At 43.0% G+C, this 5,000-nt stretch overlaps 1 long non-coding RNA gene across 1 annotated transcript in view; it reads left to right on the top strand.

Moving 5' to 3' along the window:
• Nucleotides 1-776, top strand: part of LOC137968134 (uncharacterized) — a 47,629-nt gene extending 46,853 nt beyond the window's left edge. The window contains exon 3 of the long non-coding RNA XR_011116633.1: nt 640-776. This is a non-coding gene — a long non-coding RNA (uncharacterized lncRNA). The remainder of the gene's footprint in view (nt 1-639) is intronic.
• The last annotated feature ends 4,224 nt before the right edge of the window (nt 777-5,000 follow it).

The raw sequence follows: 5,000 nt of genomic DNA, 5'->3' as shown, positions 1-5,000 counted from the left end.
CAACTTTGAATATGATTAGTCGCAAGGCCTTTTCCGCCCGAAATTACGGCATTTGACTCAAACTACTTTATCACGATTCGTCGAACAAGTCGCAAAGAATATGATCCTTGTAAAAGTGATGTGGTAAGACCGGACAGAGTGACTTGCCCCAGAAACGTTTTGCAGGTAATAATCCACAGCATTTTTTTTTTCTCTTTTGTGAGACCGAAAAGAAGCGTTTCCTTGCTTGTAAGAAATAATCACAGTATGTAACGTCAACGATTTCCCCTCTAAAGCTGTGCAAGGAACAATTGATTAACCTGCTTTTGTGTCCAGATCATTGTCATATGTTTCGTCAGTTCCATGTCTTAAGAAATTTGTTCGAGCGTCAACCCACGATTTTCGCTGAACTTTTAAGCAGATTGCGTTAAGTGAAAAGGTGGTATCGGGTTTTTTTCTTTATTTTTTCTCGACGTTTTGGTTTTTAATGGTTAAGTTTGATTTGGTTTGGTTTTTACATGCAATGGTTTATAGTCCAACTGGACCATCTCCCGAATCAGTCCCCAGTCGCGAAATTTGGGTAAACTTTCGTGACACAGCCCCTTTACCTGAAAAGGTGATGTCAGCGTTTTTTCTAATATAATTTTTTCTCTATTTTAGACGTTTTGGTTATAAGTTGACTTCATAGCCGACTGGACCTTCTTCTGAACATTATGAGAAGAGCTCAAGAGTTCAAGAGATTTTCGAGTTGAATGGTTGCGTTATCACTATCTTGACACTTATTAACTGTAATTATTATGATCATAGGACTTCATCAGCTACTTTGTCTTTTAGGATGTATTTGTTATCAGATGAAGAGCCTTTTTTAGTGGATATTATTATTATTATCATTATTATTGTTGTTGTTGTTGTTGTTGTTGTTGTTGTTGTGGAAATTAACTCACGAGGGAGCCAGTGAGGTCTTTTAGCCCAAATTACCATATTATGCCAACTTGGCACATGTCACATGAATTATGGTCACCGTGACAGGCATTAACAAAGCGTATAAACGCAAAGTCAACAGATTATGCCAATTTCTTATCACAGCCTCCCATACAAAATTCCGTTGGTTGGGCATGGTCAAGAGCTGGCTTCTTACACCCATACATGAGACTTCCTCAGTAAATATCCCACCTTGTATCAGACTATTATAAGGGTATCACTCCGGAAAGCCAGTCAATTAATTAAGGTAAGCTAGCCGCCAGTCCCGTATCTGAAATTCGAGGATGTGATCTCTTCGTTCTAACACTAGGCAATTCCTTGTAGACCTTACACGTAGGTGGTCTGGACTCACTCAACCAATTAAAGTAAAGGACATCAGAACACTAGGAAGGATTTTTTCTGGTCATCGCGATGACAGGGAAGGTTTATTATTATTACCGGTATATTATTAAAGGATCTCAGGCTTAAAAGGTGTTTCTTGCCCGGCCAATTACCCTTCAGAGCAAGCAACAACAAGCTCCTAAAGATCGTCCTCTCATCCACAACCCGTAAAAAATGCCATCCCATTCTCTCAATTTCTTAGACTAAGGCGCCTCTGTAGTGACGAGTCCGACTTTAACAGCAAGGGCAAGGAAATGAGCCAGTTTTTCAAAAAACTTGGCTACCCTGACTCCGCTGTCACCACAGGCAAACATCGTGCCCAAGAAATCGATCGAGGAACCGCACTACAAACTCCACAGAACAAAGAAACTAACAGAATCCATTCACCCTCACCTACCATCCACAAAACCTTGCAGTCAAAAATGTCTTTCTCAAAAACTTCAAAATTCTCCGCAATGATCTCGAAACTAAACGTATATTTCCTCTATCACCACTCATTTCATTCAAACACGAAAAAAACACCGGTAACTTTCTAGTTAGAGCGCATTTAAGTCTGATAACCAGCCGGGAACTTTCAAATGTACACGAACACGATGAAAAACTTGTCGTTTTATTTCTAACATGGTTAAGATATCAGGACCAAATCGATCCGTTAAAATCACTGACCACTTTACATGCATCTCCGCAAATTTCATCTATTGCATAATCTGCACACTGTGTAAGAAGACCTACATAGGCGAAACAGGAAGAAGATTGACGGACCGCTTTCGTGAACACCTTCGAAACGTAGAAAGAAATGACACAGATGCATCAAAACCAGTTGCGCGCCAATTTCCATCTTCCTAATCACTCCCACCACAACATGACAATTTGCGGCCTACCCTTACACCACGGGAAGACAGAAAGCAGCAAAAATCTGGAACAAAAATTCATCTTTCAACTAGGTACACTCTATCTTCACGGAATCAATGAACGCCTCTCACTCCATTAATTTATTCACAAATTCATGTTACTATATTTCCACCAATGGCAAAGCTCCTCCACACCCCCATAAAAACCAACAACACCCACGATTTCTCTATTCGCCCTAACGAAGGGCTAACGCTCGAAACGTCAGCTTTCCAAATCGTTCACGGTGCATGGTAATTCGACCTTTATCAACACGTTTGATAAAACCAAATTGTCCTGTTTAATGTGTTTGTCAGACATGTCAGATACAGCCCAGATCACAACTGGCACCACAGTCACTTTCTTCAGTTTCCACCTCTTTCCTATTTCTTCCCTAAGTAATTGGTACTTCTCTATTTTCTCGAGTTCTTAGTGTTTTACTCGTGCGTCGCCTGGGATGGCGATATCGATGATCTTGGTCTCCATTGCTTCCTAATCAATGAATGGGTACTACCATGGAGAGCAGACGACTAAAGCGCTGTTCCGTATATTTTCTGCTTTATTTACTAGTATATTGCTGCTTTTTGTTCATGAATTCTACTTTGAAAAGATCTGAAATACGAACTTGAATGGCCTGGCTGGTAAGGTGGTGCTCCTGAAGGACTGTTTTATCGTTATTAAGAAGAATTTTCAGAGCATCATACAAATATCTGTGTTTTTGTATTGTTATTGTGCTCAGGAGACATCTAACTCAATCCTGTACCCGTTCAGTCCTAACGAGTATTCTTCTATATTTAACGCCCTGCTTTGTATCAAGGACTACAGCCGCGAGGAGATACCATTGGTAAAAGTAAAGTAAAGTCAATTTATGTAACGTCGGGAGTTCCTTCAGGTAGGAAACTGGTATCAACAGAAGCTGACAGTGCGCCTAGCACAGACATGTACTTTGTCTGTGCTAGGGCAGAGCAGCCTGCAAGGACATGAGGGACACTTTAAAGCTCTTTTGTGCACATTCTGCACCTCAGGTCATCGTTCGTCGTTGAAACTATCTTCACTTCCTCGCTGTTAGCGACAACGACCTCTCTCCTTATATGGGTGGCAGCACATTTCTTAGGGTTCCATTGCAACCCGACATTCTTCATAGCAGCCATCACCGACTTCATTAGACAGGCGAGTTTCGATTCCGACCCCGCAAAGATCTTTAGGTCGTCTATATAGAGAAGATCCGTGACCTTTTTGTCGATAGGCTTAGAAAGTCTATACCCGTCTGACGCACTTATCTTCCAGGCGATCGAATTCAGACAGACCGTGAAGAGCCTGGGGAAGAGGCCGTCGCCCTGTGGTAGACCCTTTCTAAACATTATGGTCTTCGAAGCCTCTCTCCCCTTTTTCGTGGTGACCACTATTCTGGTATTCCAGCTTCTCGACAAATCTCGGACAGTACTACACACCCAGTCGGGAAACCTGTGCAACAGCATCATCTCCTTTAAGCAACCATGATCTATGGAGTCGTAGGCCTTCTTAATGTCAATCCAACCCATGGTAAGGTTGCGCTTCCTCATGTGACAGTCTAACGTGACCGCTCGGTCTATCAACAAATTTTAAACCGTTCCGCTGCATCCAGCGCGTGCACCCCTTTGGGCACCCTCCATCAAGCCGTAATAGTTCAAATGCTTGTCAATCGGACCAAGTAGGCGTGATGTATACCATTTATAAATGGTGTTAAAAGAAGTGATCGGTCTTTGGTTGTCACTAGTGAACTCCCGGCCCCCGGTTTAGGAATCAACGATGTTTTTCTCTCAGAGAACCACTGAGGGTACTCTTCGTCGCTACTTCAGATTGCCTGAAATGCAGATGCAACGCCCTCATGCAGGGAGTGCGCACGCTTCCACAAAAAGTTCGCCAAACGGTCAGGGCCTGGCGCACTCCAGTTCTTCTGATACTTTTGTAACTGTGCAACACCCATTTGGGACTTATGTTGTCTCTGCGACGTGTCCCATGGAGTTCAAGAAGCTGAACCTCATGGCACACGTCGCGGGGACAAAATTACCCCCAAACTAGTGTTGCACAATTATAAAAGTGTCAGTTCACACGAGGGGACTTGTCGCTGCAACATATCCCTGAAACATGTACCCGCAACATTTTCATGTGTGCGCATGTTGTGATTTTGTCCCTGCTACATGTCCCCGCTACAAGTCCCTGCTGCATATCGCCTCAGTGTGCACTACACAAGTTTTTTGTCGCTGCAACATGTCGCTGCACCGTGTCCCTGAAACATGACCTCTCGTGTCTCAGCACCTTAAAGAACACAGGTCGCAATCCACAAATAACTGAACGGGTTCTCCCGTGGGGATACTTCGCGTAAATTCACAATCTGTCAAAATACTTTATCTGATGGTTTTCCGTTTGTATGATGCTTTTCCAAACAATGTGACATTTGAAGAGATTTATCATATTGATGGTGACTCGGGAATTCTCGGAACAAAATCCGAGAGCTCCTTTTTAAGAGTCAAACATACGACCTTTCGATTACTTGTTCGGATTCTCCACCTCTGAACTCAGTCATAAGAGCATCAGTGGTAAGGCTCAGGGCTGCTCCGAACTAGTCATCGGAAGTTCGTAGATTTGACTCCTGCTAAGGAGCGCTCGGGTTTTTTTCCCGAGTCACTGTCAAGAAATAATCGCGTTACACGCAATGCAATATCCGGTTTTATTATATGACTAGCTCCGTGAGCGGGCAAGATAAACCAAATCGCGCGCTGTGATTGGCT

This window comes from Montipora foliosa, chromosome 8 (assembly GCF_036669935.1).
Source record: "Montipora foliosa isolate CH-2021 chromosome 8, ASM3666993v2, whole genome shotgun sequence".
Classification (NCBI taxonomy): domain Eukaryota; kingdom Metazoa; phylum Cnidaria; class Anthozoa; order Scleractinia; family Acroporidae; genus Montipora; species Montipora foliosa.
Note: the sequence above shows the minus strand (reverse complement) of the source record. Positions and strands in the feature narration are given on the sequence as shown.